Here is a 17,525-nt window from a genome sequence, read left to right as displayed (position 1 = left end):
CATACAAACCCTCAAAGTTGACTTGGAAATAATATATGGATACTTTAGAGATCCCCGACCGGCATTAAAACTTTACTTAATTTACGGAATGTACAAATACGACGCCACGTCTCATCAAAGTCTCGCCGTTAAATCCAATGTCATACTAAACATTTTCATTTTCCCCCAAAAAATTGTACGAGTCAAGTAAATGCATTTGTATATTTATCATTATTTATAGCTAAACACAATGCAGACACAGAACACAGACATATTTCCCGATTTACCACGGGTAAGAGCACTTAACGTTTGATTTTGTGAATTGCATTTTCTAGAGAGAAAACAGGAGATAATTTCTGATTATACTTGATACAAAACGATTAAACTATATATAACATTGATATTTTAAAATGCAGACAGTCTTAAAGTCTAGACAGATAGTCACGTTTTCAAAATTTATGTAAAAAAATGTAGGTCTATTATTTACCCTTCCACCTATCATGGGTTGGCCGATAACAATACTTTTACCTAAATGTTTGGAAAAAACAAGCAATTTACTGCAGTAGGTGTGCATTTCGAAAGTGCATGTTTCTTCTGTGATGCTCAAGGCCAAACAGGGGATAATTTTTTGTATCGTGGTGGTTGATGCTTTAAAAGAAAGATCTGTCGTTCTAAAAGAAAATAACTCCACATAGGTTTATCAGTAAATATAAAAAAAGAAGATGTGGTACGATTGCCAATGAGACAACTCTCCGTAAGATACCAAAATGACACAGAAAGTAACAACTATAGGTCACCGTACGGCCTTTTAACAATGAACAAAGCCTATGTCGCATAGTCACGAATAAAAGACCCCGAAATATAACAATGTAATACAATTCAAACGAGAAAACTAACGATCTAATATATGTACAAAAAAAAATGAACGAAAAAAAAAATGTAACGCATAAACAAACGACAACCACTGCATTACAGGATCTAAACTTTGGACAGGCACAAACATAGAGAATGTGGCAGGGTTAAACATGTTTACGGGATCCCAATCCTCCCCTAACCTGGGCAGTGATTTTACAGTACAACACAAGAAAGAACTATAAAAATCAGTTAAAAAATGCTTCATCGCATGGATACAATTACAAATAGTACAAATAAGTTGACGTGGCCGGGTACTTGTACAACCCAACAACAAAAAAGACTAAGTACAGATCTGAGAGTACTCGCAGTTACTGAAAGCTAGTTCAAAGCTACTGGCAACTAATAAAAAAGGAACCATGCAAATTTCATCTCTGACTAAATTATCAATGAGTACACATTCAACAAGGCTTTTATTAATGTTTGACAAACATACGTGACTTCACTTCTACTAAAACCATTTTGTTTATGGGTTGCAGAATATGATCGAAAGCCAATTTCATTGGGCATACCAACAGTAAATGGAATTTCTAGAAACTATTCAAAAGGTACAATATAACTAAGAATACTAATGTACTAAAGAATGTTTAGTGTGTCATCATACAAACCCTCAAAGTTGACTTGGAAATAATATATGGATACTTTAGAGATCCCCGATCGACAGTAAAACTTTGCTTAATTTGCGGAATGTACAAATACGACGCCACGTCTCATCAAAATCGTGCCGTTAAATCGGATGTTTCGTGAAGAGTGCCATGCTCTGCACGTTTCGTTGGTGAAGGGTTATGCTAGATATGCAACCGGTTTAATATCACTTTTTCCTTTGAAAATACTTGAACGAAATCGGAAATATAACAGATGTGTTTCATTCAATAACATGTTGGAGGATCATGTTGATACAGGCAGACGTTTTATGTTTAAAATTTCTATTGACGTGTTATTTTAGAATTTGCCTATGGGTTCGAAATTGTTTCCATACTTTGCAACAATTCTAAATGTATTCCCGTATGTTCCATTGTCAGTTAAAAAAAAATCTACACTCATACCGACCAACATCAATGACAGGACACACTTATTGTTATTTGCTCCTTTCTTAAACATGGATGAAATATAGCCGACTAACTTGAAGAAAACATCTATCAATAATCAACCAAAGTGCCTAGGTCATGAACTTCATTGTGTTGTTTAAAATAAACTTTTTAAACAAAATTCACAGTATGTCCGTGTGTCAATTTTATTCAAGCACTTGTCTAAAACTGAAACATTATTTAAAAAAAAAATCTAGACCGGGAAATTTTTATCTTCAAATTGTATAATGTAATCAAGTAGCAACTGTCGGTCACCGTACGGCCTTCAACAATGAACAAAGCCCATATCGCATAGTCAGCAATAAAAGGCCCCGAAATAACTGTAAAACAATTCAATCGAGAAAGCTAACGGTCTAATTTGAACAAAAAATGAACGAAAAATACATAGTAACATTTTCAAAAGGGATGATTTTCTATATATTGTTTAACATTTCACAGCGGTATCATACTTTAACTTTATTTAAACCTGTTTATATACTTTAACCTTAATTATTTATCCCTTATAATTTTTATTAACTATGTATTTGCAATCAGGTATCACAAATCAAATAAATTGTTCATTGTGTGTGTGTTTTTTTGTTTTTTTTTTTTTATTGAGTTAAACCATCCAATTGATATTTTGTAGTGTGTCTTTCTATGTTGTGATGTTATACTATTGTTTCAGAAAAGGGAGACGGTTTCGTACCATTAAAACGTTTAATCCCGCTGCAAATGTTTGCACCTGTTCTAAGTCAGGAATCTGATGTACAGTGTCTGTCGTCTGTTGATGTAGTTCATACGTTTCTCGTTTTTATATAGATTGGACCGTTGGTTTTTCCGTTTGAATGGTTTTACACTGGTAATTATTTGGGCCCTTCATAGCTTGGTGTTCGGCGTGAGTCAAGGCTCCGTGTTGAAGGGCGAACTTTTACCTATAATGGGTTACTTTATAAATTGTTACTTAGATGGAGAGTTGTCTCATGGCACTCATATCACATCTTGCTAAATCTAGTGACATTAAACATTACATTACCTTAGTATAAAAGTGACACCTAACATCCACGTATTCCAACATCAATCCGAATTACGATAGCAAAAAAATCTTATTCGGGAGACTCCGTATACATACTATAAGTATTTTATTGTAATTATATTACAAACTATTGATCACATGATGCTAGTATTACTAGACTTGCAATTGCTTTACATCAATCCGACATTAATTTAATGTTTCGACGGTTTTTGTATTATATGCTAATGATAAATGTATAACATTTATGAAAGGTTTTAAGCATTTTAGGCCCGCCTTCATCAGGGATTTACCTATATCAATTCATTTTAATTTTGTCGTTGTCAATATATCTGCAATATTTTTATGCTTTTTGTAAGCTATTATTGGTTTGCGTGAAAATATTTCTCGTTGCAAACTGCATCCAGTTTTAATAGATCCCAATGTTTACTAATGCATTGTTTTAATTGATGAATGCATGGATTAAATTTCGTTGCCAATACTAAAGGAATTTCCTTTGTGTTTTGTTTGGCCTTTTTTCTGATTAAATCCGATCTATTACAAGATAATGCCTCATTTATGTACTTTTCGATTTCAAGCTCCTTGTATCCTCTCTTTATTAAGTTCGATCTGAACTGTAATAAAATATTTTGTAAATCAACATCATTATTTGTTGTTCTAACACTACTGGACGAAAAAACAACTGTCCATACCAGTAACAGTCATTGTACGACTATTTTAGTCTGTGGAAGACTGAAGAAGACTGTCAAATCAACCTTATTTCGTTGTTACAGTTAAATTATGTCTGTCCCAACACTTTTATGGGTTGTGAAAAACATTAAATGCTATCAACAGTAATTTTAGGACTGTTGCAGTGGTTTACGGCGTTGTCACAGCCAAATACTATTTATAACAGTCTTTCTAAAAGTTGTGGCAGTTGTATAATGTTTGTCCCAACCTTTTTATAGTTGGGACAGTTGAAATTTGTTTGTGTCAACTTTTCAGACGTTTAAGCAGTCAAAAAATGTTTGTTACAATGTTTTTAGAGTTGTAACAGTCGTAAAATGTTTGTTACAACTTTTTAAAGGTTGTTACAGTCATTAAATGTTCATTACAACTTTTAAAAGGTTGCCACAGTCGTAAAATGTTTAAAACAAACATTTCATGGGTTGTTACAGTCGGTAAATATGTAATACAAATATTTTAGCGTGACGGTTGCGAATGTTAAAACAATGTGTACACGTCTAAGGTGCACCTTCTCAAAGTTTGATACAGGATAAATGGATAAATGTATTTTATTTAAGTGTCACGTATTGGTGATACAGTTGTGAAATTATCAATTTATATGATCCCTCATCTTATGTTGTTGTTGGGTTTTTTTTTTTAAATTTTTGCGATCGTTCTATGTCTTTTGTCGTATTCCGTTTGTATGTTTATGGCATTATGATTATGTCTGTTCCTTTGTGGCGGACTTGTGCGTTTGACGGTTTATCTTTATTTTTTATTCAGTCTATTCAAGAGTCTTTTATAACTTGTTTTATACCAAAAGCCTTCGTTTAAAAATAGAATTAAAATATTATTGCAGAAGATTGATTTCTAAATTTCAAATTGCTACGTCGGGGTACCTGAAGTAAATTTAAAAGAATATGACTAAGATACATATATCATACAGAATAATAAAGCTGATTAATTTTAATTGCTATCCATTAGGGACATTTCCCGACGATAATAAATCAAATCTGTCAAGTTTTATTAAAAACGGAAATCATATTCTTCACCCGTAAACGATTTGACGTTATTGTACCCTTGTCGGAAATAGCCGGTCTGCAAACTTTACAAAAAATCGTAGACATGCCATGGTAGATATGTAGAAGGGAAACTACATACAATATAACGGATGACCTGGAAATTTCAATCGGTGAGTATAAATGAACAATATTTTATAGCATGTCTATCAGAATAATCATGGATCCACGATTTTGAAGCGAAAATGTGCACATTTCGTGCCTACCCTCATGCATCAGGTATGAATCGACGTTCTATATCGGTTTCTCTATATCACCTCACTCGTGCATATTACACATCTTTCTATGTATATATATAGTAGCATGTTCAAAAGCAAAGTAAGAATTTGGGCTTGTAAAAATTGTTCCCGGGATTGTAACCCCCCTTTTTTTAAAAGATCAATAGTCCAAATAATTATCATTTATGACGTCTTGAAAGGCTTTTTTTTTTTGACGCCTTACTTCGACACAAGACGTCTTATTATTTGGACTAGAAGATCAATTGCATTTGAAAGGGTACATTTAGTTTGACCCCCCCCCCCCCTTTATCCTGGGTTGGGACCCCCTTTTTTTAAATGGCTGAATCCACCCGTGTTCATCGTCTTACACCCTACATGATGATGTGGGGCATTCACAATGGTTTTAATTTTGCCGGATGGCCTTATACTACAAAACCTATATTTATATTGTATATAAAAAAAGAAGATGTGGCATGATTGCCAATGAGACAACTGTCCACAAGAGACGAAGATGACACAGCCATTAACAACTATAGGTCACCATATGGCCTTCAACAATGAGCAAAGTCCATACCGCATAGTCAGCTATAAAAGGCCCCGATAAGACAATGAATTTGAAAAACAATTCAAATGAGAAAACTAACAGCCTTATTTTATAAAAAAATGAAGGAAAAACAAATATGTAACACATTAACGAACGACAACCACTGAATTATAGGCTCCTGTCCTGACTTGTATGTTAATGTATTGAAAACTGCATGACTCATCCTAAATTTGCTTGAAATATTTCTAACTGGATTTTTTTTAAATTGAGAAAATTCAAGTTGAATATTATGACAAAGTAAATATTTATGTGTAAAATGTGAAACTAGCATGTTTGAGTATATTTTTTAAATAATTTCTGAGTCATGATTAACAAAACATGGATATATTTTATAATTCTAAAGCATGTCTTATATTATCAATCAAAAGAACTATTAATCAAATCAGTGTGGCCTTAACTTTTTATTTTCATGTGAACTCTGTCAGTTTAACTTTTTATATAACATTTGCCCGGTTAGCATGGTTAGTCAAAATTCAATTATGCCTTTTAACTTGTTTTGGTCTTGGGGCTGCTGTCTCTTTTGCATATATATATATACCAATCATCTCCTTTTAAACATATTTCAAGTGTCTTTTAATTTATTCCACTGTTAAAGGACTTTCCATTCAACAGTCATATTTTTCTCAGGTGTTAAATTGTGCTTTGACTACTTCATTGTTTGGTTGCTGTATCATTGATATATACATGTATATTCCACATCTCCTTTCATCATGTATAATCACATCTGATTTCAGATACATGTATTTTGCCTTTTCCAAATTACTAAAATATTTTATTTATGTTTAATTTCATATGTTGAAACATTCAGTACGTCATGTATGTGGGAGGATACAAGAAATCTATCTGTAAGCATATTATGTTATGTAAACATGGCCTAAACTTAAGCATTTTATGAATTTTATAGATATTGAATTACAAAAATTAACTTAATTAACTACATGGTATGTCTCACATGGAAGTAATATTTAAATATTACTTCCATGCTCAGATCAATTTGGTTTAAAACATACTAAACATGTTTTAACAGTGTATTAAATAATTCTAGAATTATTATTAAATTGGAATTTAGGTAAATTTGTGCTAGGGACATTTTTCATGCCTCACATGTATTCAAAAGAGAATATACAAATGAGTCATGTCAACATCATATCCATACTGTACATAATTACTGAGTTTTGTTGTTGATTTATGACTTACCGTTATGTAGGTAGATGTAGCTTATCTATTACTGCCTACAGTTGTGTCATATACCTTTATAATGAAGTTAGTTAAATGAGGCTGTATTATGTACAGGGTTTATTGACTGAGGCTGTGCCGTGCACAGGGTAAGTTGACTTAGGCTGTGCTGTGCACAGGGTTAGTTGACTGAGGCTGTGCTGTGCACAGGGTTAGTTGAATGAGGCCGTGCCGTGCACAGGGTTAGTTGACTGAGGCCGTGCCGTGCACAGGGTTAGTTGACTGAGGCCGTGCCGTGCACAGGGTTAGTTGACTGAGGCCGTGCCGTGCACAGGGTTAGTTGACTGAGGCCGTGCCGTGCACGGGGTTAGTTGACTGAGGCTGTGCCATGCACAGGGTTAGAAGACTGAGGCTGTGCCACGCATAGAGTTAGTTGACCGAGACTGTGCACAGGGTAATTTGACTAGGGTTGCGCAATGCAAAGGGTTATTTGCCTGAGGCAGTGCCATGTACAGGGTAAGATGACTTTGGCCATGCCATGCAAAATATAAGAGGACTCTGGCTGTGCTGTGCACAGGGTAGGTTAAATGATGCAGTGCTCTGCATAAGGTTTGTTAAATCAGGCCATGCTATGTACAGGGTTACTCTCAAGAAGCAGTGAAATGTCTAGGTTAAATCTGAATGGCTTTGAAATATTTTCATCTATATACTTTTAAATTTCAAAGAAAAAATGGAGCACCACGAAAGAACCAATCAATAGTGCTGAAAGTGGTAATTAACACCCATTAATCAATCAATCTACTGTTAAAAATTATTATTCCATTTTCATGGTCATCCTCTGAAATTAACCAAAAAAAATTAGAAGGAAACCAATCAAAATTTCTCCTCTACCACTCTGTACCTAAACTGTGTGTTTTTTTTTCTGCTGCAGTGACATGGTCTGTACACTGCTTTCTGTTATTTCCTTCTTGCATGTATTATGTTATAACACATTTTCTGTGCTTGCTTGCACACCTTGTTGCACCTTTTCTTGTCAATATTATTGAGTTTCTGCTTTGATAATCTATATTTTAATAGTATAAGAACCACACTCTTATCTACATTCCATAAACACATATGATATGTTATACATGGTATATGTAAGAAATGTGTACACTTTAGCTGGATTACAATCTGTTGCATTATGAAAACATAGTGACTACTATTCAGCAAGTTTTTCAAGAACAAAGACCTCATATTCAACTTTTTAACTTTATTGAAAATATATATTCATTTGTTGTTGTCAATCTACACAGTTTATAGGAATTACAACTTAAAGTGTAAGAGAAGTATCAATATGATACAAAATTAATCTGAACTTTGATAAATGAAATATGAAAAGTTTCATTTTCTGCTTCAATTGGTATGTTCAAGGGTATTGCTGCATTTTAAATTTCCACTTTTCAAATACTTATGTCTTATTGATTCCTTAACATGCCTGCACAGAAGATACCATTCTTTTAGTTGCATTGTTTTATTACAATTACCACATGTACCACACACAAATTAAATGAGATTTTTATTAAAAATTATTTATCTAAGGGCTATTCCAGAAAAAAATGTATGGGGGGGTTGGAAGGCACATTATATTAATAATACATGGGTGATAGGTATCAGAGCATCTTTTCACACTATAATGCACTATGGGTGCAATCAACAGTTTTTTTCTATGACGTCACATTTTGAGGGATCATGCATAAGTGACCCTTAGTGGTGGACTGATTAATAAAGATACTTGTATAAAACTAGATATCACTGGAATCAGAATGTTCTCTAGTTTATAATGAAATAAAAATAATGTGTACTTTTAATATATTAAAAATATTCCATCCAATGAACATGGGGGAAAAAAGGTATAATTTGAACATAAAAAACTTGAAACCTGGTCATGTGCACACCCATGAAGACATGATCCATGCACATTTTACATAATCAAAACTGTATGAAATTTGTAGGTTTTTACCTGGCCTTTCAAAAAAATCTTGTTTCAGGGTAAGGTTTCCTGCTCCGAAAAGAGCTACAGTGGCTGCAAATAAGTTTTCAATTTTCACTGCCAAAAAAACAGGTTGTTTACAGTGTTGTCTCCCCTCAAAACATGTAAAGTTAATATAATTTTTAAAATTATTTCAATCATTCAACCTGTTTTAATTCAAAGCTAATTAACTAATTTTTACAATCAAATACAAAAAACATGATACTTTTTCACCAATTGAGTAAATAAACAGGGGTTTCCCTCCATGGTTATTTTTAGTCTGGGAATAACCACTAGTTTTTTATACGAAACTGTTTATAGCACCCTATAAGTCTCAATTACAATTGTCTGGGTGGTGGGTGCTGACAAAAAGTGCCTTCCAACCCACCCATACATTTTTTTCTGGAATAGCCCTAAGATATATCCATTAAAACACCAATTACAATTGGATTATGTTTCAAACTTTACAAAAAAAAACCAAATATTCCTGGATACATTTGTTCAATCTAATAAAAGAATTGATGATACGTAGAGATAATAATTGAATTCAAAATATCTTTTTACAGCAACATAAACTACAAGTTATATTACAAAGATTTAAAATGATTTAAAATATAAATAAAATGGTGTTTTTTTTCACCAGTTGCATTAAACAGAACCATCACATACATTTATCATTTATATAATAATACATTCAATAAAACAAGACAATGCAATTAGAATTCTACAACAATATTCCATATCAACAAGTTGTCACAGTAGTATCTAACTTGACCTTAATTTTGTCATCACAACAATATATAACAAGAGTGCACACGCTGAAATGTCTTGCCTTCTATACTAATCATTGATATTATGTTGATAGTCTTAAGTATAAAGCTAAGCTTTATTACAACTGTCACATAAACTTAACATTAACCAAGATAACTAAACAAATACCAATGAACCTTGAAAAAGAGGTCCAGGTCAGATGAACCATGCCAGGCAGACATGATCAGCTAACAATGCTTCTATACAACATATATAGTTGACACATTACTTATAGTTTAAGAAAAATAGACCAAAACACAAAAACTTAACACTGCAATGAACCGTGAAAATGAGGTCACGGTTAAATAAAACCTGCGCGACTGACATAAAGATCATAAAATATTTCCATACACCAAATATAGTTGACCTATGGCATATATCATTAGATAAAAAGACCAAAACTCAAAAACTTAACTTTGACCACTGAACCATGAAAATGAGGTCAAGGTCACATGACATCTGCCCGCTAGACATGTACACTTTACAATCATTCCATACAACAAATATAGTAGACCTATTGCATATAGTATGAGAAAAACAGACCAAAACACAAAATTCAACTATAACCACTGAACCATGAAAATGAGGTCAAGGTCAGATGACACCTGCCAGTTGGACATGTACACCTTACAGTCCTTCCATACACCGAATATACTAGCCCTATTGCTTATTGTATCTGAGATATGGACTTGACCACCAAAACTTAACCTTGTTCACTGATCCATGAAATGAGGTCGAGGTCAAGTGAAAACTGTCTGACAGACACGAGGACCTTGCAAGGTACGCACATATCAAATATAGTTATCCTATTACTTATAATAAGAGAGAACTCAACATTACAAAAAATTTGAACTTTTTTTTTCAAGTGGTCACTGAACCATGAAAATGAGGTCAAGGACATTGGACATGTGACTGACAGAAACTTCATAACATGAAGCATCTAAATACAAAGTATGAAGCATCCAGGTCTTCCACCTTCTAAAATATAAAGCTTTTAAGAAGTGAGCTAACGCCGTCGCCGGATCACTATCCCTATGTCAAGCTTTCTGCAGCAAAAGTTGCAGGCTCGACAAAAAACAAGAATGTGTCCAAAGTACACAGATGCCCCACTTGCACTATCATTTCCATGTTCAATGGACCTTAAAATGGGGGTGACAAATCTAATTTGGCTTTAAAACTATAAAGATCTACCATAGGAAACATGTGTACTAATTTTCAATATGATTGGACTTCAACTTTATCAATAACTACCTTGACCAAAAACTTTAACCTGAAGCAGGACAGACGGACGAACGAAGGCACCAGACGCACAGACCAAAAAACATAATGCCCTTCTACTATTGTAGGTGGGGCATAAAAATTAAAAAGAATAGTAGTACAGTTCTCAAGTTATAGTCTACAATTGAACCTTTTCTTTTATTTTTAAAAGATTTTTTTTAGTATTTGCAAAATTAAACCTGTGACATTAAACGTTATACTAGGCTTCCGTTTTTCATTGCATCTCTGATACTGAAGTAAAGTGAACTGGTTCAAGGTGTACAGGGTTCACTTTTTTATCACATGTACCAATGTGCATGTGCAAATCTATCTAGTTTAAAACTTTTTCTAAGCTGTGACCACTCCTTGAATTTAATGTAAATCAGAACTGTCAATATCTGTGACCTCATCCCTTTGCTTCTGCTTTTCATTCCCTGGTACTTTTTTTTCAGCATACCTGAATATATAACAATAATAAAATAATTAAATTCTCACTTATGCTAATACAAATATTTTAGAAAAAAATTGTTAATCTTATTTTTGCATTAGCATGAACACAGAGATTACGGTAACTAAATATCTAAGTACTATTGAGTATACTGGTACATATGTATTTATTAAATTCATACTGGTATGTAGATGAGTATTTGAACACATAGTACATGGGTGCCCCACTTGCACTATCATTTTCTATGTTCAGTGGGCTGTGAAGTTGGAGTAAAAACTCTTAGTTTGGCATTAAAGTTAAAAAGATCATATCATAGGGAACATGTGTAATAAGTTTCAAGTTGATTGGACTTCAACTTCATCAAAAACTACCTTGACCAAAAACTTTAACCTGAAGAGGGACAGAAGGATAGTAAAATGTGGGAATGGAGAAACGGACGAACAACAAATGAACGGACACCCAGACCAAAAAACATAATGCCCCTAAGTGGGGCATAATAACAGTTTTCTATTGAATACAACTGTTGAAGTTGAGTACATCATCATCAATTAGAAAATCGGTGCATGACAAAATAATATACATGGAAATGAGATATACATCAATGCAACCCACTGATACAAATACAACTGCAAACTAACAATTGTTGACTAAACCATAAGTTGTTCCCCTTGAAATAGCTTTCAGTATTAAACTGTCATGCTCTTTGATATGTACTTTGTTTATTTATCTTTTTGTATGGTTTTTTTCATGCTAATCATGATGTAGATTTGATTAGTTAAGCCTTTCCATACATTTAACAGCATGCCGAAGTCTAGCCTAAGCAACCTTTGTTGAGAAGAAATAAAAAATAAATACAGTTCTCATTGATATGAACCCTTTCCAATTTAGCCTTAATGTGAACCGCTATATAGAATTTGGACTTACAAGGAGTACTGTTGTCTCTTCTTCAGATAAACCATCAGTTTGGATAGTACACATCAACTGTTATAGTTTTCAATTCTGAAATAAAAAAATTACCATTTATATATATTTCCCCCTACTTTAAACAACTATTCAAAAACATGTCTACCAAATTTAGTTGAAATAAATGGAGACCATGTCCATGGGACACATATAATGCCCCCACTTGCATAAAGGTTTTAAAGATACATAACTTTCAGTGAGGTGAGAGTATTTTTGCTCCGTGTTGAAGGACTTATTTTGCTGCCAAAACTTTGATCGAAGTACGCTTCTCGTGTAACAAACACCGGAACTTGCAGAAGTGATAAAAAGTTTTTTTTTTTATTAAATAATCTGCCTCACACTGTGAAGTCAATGCTTAAATCTTTGTTCTTCAGAAAATGAATCGTTTATGTCTAAATTTCTTTCCTGATCAATGTTTCATCGACTAGAAAATATTATTTTTGACAATTTTGAAGTAGCCGGCACCAAATCAGAAATACCTGGCGCATTTCTCTGGTTGCTGGCTTCTAATGACATCCCTGCTAGTCTAGCCTTAAAATAAGTGGACTGTCTAAATGGTCATGGCTTATACTTATCATGAACAAAAATTGTTTTTAGAATTTGCTTACAATTTAGATACATACTCCTTTTTCCTCAAGAAACCAGTGGAATTTCTTCTTTAAATTAACTTGATTCTAGCCAGCTCTGTTTGGAAAAGAGTACTTCATGGCGACCTGGTTTTCTTCTTGCTGAAGAATTAAAACAATCATGATAATACAAAATTATGAAAACAGATACAAATTAGTAATGTAATACCATTCAAACAGGAAAACCAACAGTCTACTCTAATCTATATAATATGATTATTTTCTTTTCTGATTGCTTCAAATTAATCTCTCAATTTTTTCTTTAGAAAACTAAAAATCCACGAATTTAAGAACCCCGAACTTTTGCTCAAACCACGAAAACTGGTACCCACGAATAAAAGTACTTTTACAGTATCTGAAAAATTGACCTCATTAAGAAAACTTAACATTGACCAATAAATCTCAAATATGGGGTCAAAATTTGTCAATTTGATTAGACAGTCGTGAACAAAAATGTACACGTTACAAAAATTCCATACACCAAATATATATAGTAGACCTATTGCTTTAATTATACAAAAGAATCTGAGAAACAACTACCTGATGCTGAAAACTTAACATTGACTTTAGTATGAAGCATGAAAATAAGGACAAGGTCAGATCAAACTTGCTACATCATTTACATAAATAAGGCCGTTAGTTTTCTCATTTGAATTGTTTTACATTGTCTTATCAGGGCCTATTAAAGCTGACTATGCGGTATGGGTTTTTCTCATTGTTGAAGGCCGTACGGTGACCTATAGTTGTTAATGTCTGTGTCATTTGGTCTTTTGTGGATAGCTGTCTCATTGGCAATCATACCACATCTTCTTTTTATATATTGCCACTGTCTTAGCACTGAAAAGCTTGACAGACACCTTGCACCTGATTTTTCATGTGCTTTTCACAAGGTAACAGTCCAGGAAGATATGTTCCCCTACCAAGACTCTGAGCAGAATGGTCTTTGCTTTTACTCCTTTATGCAGCTTGTCATGCAGAGAAGGATTATGGTACCAACCCACAACTTCCTGAACCAGAGACAAGAGATGTACGCTACGAAAAACCATCTAGGCTGCTCAATGACTTATCCCATTCATATGGAGGACATCAGAAGGTATGATATCATACAAAATAAGTTTTCAAACTAACTTTATTACATAATGCATGTTGTGATGTAAAATTACATATTGGCTGTATATGTCATATAATACGTATTATATGTGTAGGACTCTAAAGTGCCATGGTCTACGCTAAAGTGCTATGGTTATTTGTTTTGTAAATGCGATCAGACAACATGCTAAAGAGTGATGGTATGACACGCTAAAGCGCGTTGGTTTTAAAAGCTAAAGTGCAATGGTGTAACATTTTTGTTATACTGTGTACGATGATGATTGTGGCCAAGTTTGGATTAATTTGGCCCAGCAGTTTCAGAGGAGATGATTTTTGTAAAAGATTACTAAGATTTACAAAAAATGGTTAAAAATTGACTATAAAGGGCAATAACTCCTAAAGGGGTCAACTGACCATTTTGTAAATCTTACTTTGCTGAACATTATTGCTGTTTACAGTTTATCTCTATCTATAATAATATTCAAGATAAACCATAACAGTAAAATTTCCATAAAATTACCAATTCAGGGGCAGCAACCCAACAACGGGTTGTCTGATTCATCTGAAAATTTCAGGGCAGATAGATCATGACCTGATGAACAATTTTACCCCTGTCAGATTTGCTCTAAATGCTTTGGTTTTTGAGTTATAAGCCAAAAACCGCATTTTACCCCTATGTTCTATTTTTAGCCATGGCGTCCATCTTGGTTGGTTGACCGGGTCACCGGACACATTTTTTAAACTAGATACCCCAATGATGATTGTGGCCAAGTTTTGTAAAATTTGGCCTGGTAGTTTCAGAGGAGAAGATTTTTGTAAAAGTTAACGACAATGGACTCCGGACGCAAAGTGATGGGAAAAGCTCACTTGGCCCTTCGGGCCAGGTGACCTAAAAAGGGGGGTTCCAACCATATGTCCCCCATTCAAATGCATTGATCGTCCAAAAAAGGGGGGTTAACCTTTTCTATAGAAATGATTAAATTTTTGGTTGACACATAAATATATGTAATTCAAGGAATTGACAATTATTTCAAAATCAAGTTTATTTAAACATTTTTGGTTAGTTAAGCTAGATTTCTACATGTACAAAATGTACAGTCATAATGGACAAAAGTGAGTGCCCAGTCAAAAAATGTCCTATCATTTCAACTAAAATCAATATTTTATAAAAAATTATTACAAAGTATTTAGTAACTGTACGAGCGATTTTCATATTATAGATACCAAAAGATGTAGAAATGTCTGAAGTTTTGTTGTTTATTTGGTTATAATATTATTCATGCTAATTTTAAATTTCTGACGAGATGAACACAAAGAAAAATATTTCTTGAAAAGTTTGCTATTATTCTAACCAAATTAAAATCGTAAAACTTTGTTTAACTCGTCAGATGATAAAATCGAAACTCAATAAAAATAATGACTGAATAATAATAAACAATAAAACTCCAGACATTTCTACATCTTTTGGTATCTATTTTATAATAAACAGCTGCGCCATGAGCGCATGATATGCCCGACGTCTTGTGTGGAAGTTTTATGCAATAATCATAAATAGTTTCTGAGAAAGTTTTAAGCAATTACCATTTATTTCTTTTGAGACACAGCGGGACATGTGAAACCCCCCACCCTGTTTTTTTTTTTACAAATATCACTAAAATAAATTTTGAATCAAACCAAAAAGTATACAGATCTTTAGATTAATATAACAAAGTGTGTACAGTTTCAAGCAATAATCATAAATTGTTTTTGAGATACAGCGCAACATGTAAAAAAAAACCTCCCCTTTTTTACAAAATACTCAATAACTCAAAAATAAAATTTTGAGTCATCACCAAAAGTATACAGATCTTTAGATTAATATAAAAAATAAGTGTGTAAACTTTTAAGCAATAATCATAAATTGTTTTTGAGATACGGCACGACATGTAAAAAAACCCTCCCCCTTTTTTTACAAAATACTCAATAACTCAAAAATGAAATTTTGAATCATCACCAAAAAGTATACAGATCTTTAGATTAATATAACAAAGAAGTGTGTAAAGTTTTAAGCCATAATCATATATCATTTTTGAGATACAGCGATGTAAAAAACCCTCCCCATTTTTTACAAAATACTCAATAACTCAAAAATGAAATTTTGAATCATCACCAAAAAGTACACAGATATTAAGATTAATATAACTAAGAAGTGTGTAAAGTTTTAAGCAATAATCAAGAATCGTTTTAGAGATACGGTGTGACATGTGAAAAAAAACACAACCCTGTTTTAGTTAAAAAGTTTAAATCTTATTTTCACCAAAAAGTATACAGATCATTTGACCATCATAAAGAATAACTATATTAAGTTTCATGAAATTTAGATAAGTCGTTCTCAAGTTACGGTGCGACATGTTTACGCCGGACAGACAGACGGATGGACAGACGGACACCGGACATTTGTATACCCATAATACGTCCCGTCAAAATTTTGACGGGCGTATAAAAATCGTTCATACAGTTACTTGGAAATATTTTTTTTTAAATATCGATTTTAGTTGAAATTATAGGACATTCTTTAAGTGAGAACTCACTTTTGTCCCTAGTCCAAATGATTATGATGTCTTGAAAGGCTATTATAATTTTTTTCTTTGACGCCTTACTTCGACATGACTGTATATTAGTTGGTTCTTTTAGTTTTATGCTGATAGTCCACATTTTCATAAAACTTTTCAACAGTCAATTGTATATTGGTTGGTTCGTTTATGTTGACAGTCCACATTTTCATAAAACTTTTCAAAAGTGATAAAAAGTCAATTTTAAAATTTCCCTTTTGGCTTTTTACAAAGAACCGGCAAAATTGCAAGTTACTGATATTACTAGTACAGGTAAAATAAAAATATGCTATTTTGCCACCTTTAATTAAGATATTATTTTTATCAGTACCGGCAAAAATAGAATATTTGTTATTTTTTCGGTGCCGGCAAAACTTGCCAAAAGCATCAGGATCTTTACTGCTTCAATGTATGTTGTGGCAATATTTTATGCAGTATGCAGAATGTTAAAAAAACGAAGTGTTTGTTTTACCGCTTTTACCTTAATTTGCTGCTAAAAAGAAAACATTGGTTTCCTATGTATTCTAGATTTAAAACGTAAAAGGCAGTTTTCTGGCTGTCATCTCCATTAAGCGTATTTACTACACGTGTGAGATGACGTAATTTGTGTAGTTTGTTGACAACGTCACAAGTTCACATAAGTCATTTGAGTGCACGGGACAGTGCCGTAGAAGTTAAAATAATGTGCAGACGATGAAAAGAAGATTTTTGCACAGGCCAAGGTAATAACGTGATTTTGTCCTTATCATATCAGGTTCGGGTGAATAAAATAACTTTCCATGCTCGCAAAGAATTGTGAATTCGTCTTTTTTGAACAACCAAACTCGAAAAACATTTCGAAGATGCACAAATTTATACATTTTGCAGTGCAATGTAAGCCATGAATGGTTTGCATATTTACGATTTTGACGATTTAATACGAAATAAAACAGATAGTTCCCGATATCGGAAATTATAGAA

General features: G+C 33.1%; 3 long non-coding RNA genes across 3 annotated transcripts in view; 2 read left to right on the top strand and 1 right to left on the bottom strand.

Annotated features, from left to right (window-relative positions):
* Positions 1-218: 218 nt before the first annotated feature.
* Positions 219-17,525, top strand: part of LOC139483599 (uncharacterized) — a 34,360-nt gene continuing 17,053 nt past the window's right edge. Inside the window, exons 1-2 of the long non-coding RNA XR_011655044.1 lie at positions 219-271; positions 1,371-1,439. This is a non-coding gene — a long non-coding RNA (uncharacterized lncRNA). The remainder of the gene's footprint in view (positions 272-1,370; positions 1,440-17,525) is intronic.
* Positions 8,008-17,182, bottom strand: LOC139482039 (uncharacterized). The gene is made up of 4 exons (XR_011654753.1): positions 17,047-17,182; positions 12,868-12,987; positions 12,221-12,295; positions 8,008-11,305 (listed from the first exon to the last, which is right to left on the bottom strand). It is a non-coding gene; the product is annotated as an uncharacterized lncRNA (long non-coding RNA).
* Positions 17,188-17,525, top strand: part of LOC139482040 (uncharacterized) — a 5,584-nt gene continuing 5,246 nt past the window's right edge. The window contains exon 1 of the long non-coding RNA XR_011654754.1: positions 17,188-17,287. This is a non-coding gene — a long non-coding RNA (uncharacterized lncRNA). The remainder of the gene's footprint in view (positions 17,288-17,525) is intronic.

Source organism: Mytilus edulis, chromosome 7, assembly GCF_963676685.1.
Source record: "Mytilus edulis chromosome 7, xbMytEdul2.2, whole genome shotgun sequence".
NCBI lineage: Eukaryota > Metazoa > Mollusca > Bivalvia > Mytilida > Mytilidae > Mytilus > Mytilus edulis.
The sequence above is the reverse complement of the archived record's forward strand: the minus strand, read 5'-3'. Positions and strand labels throughout refer to the sequence as shown.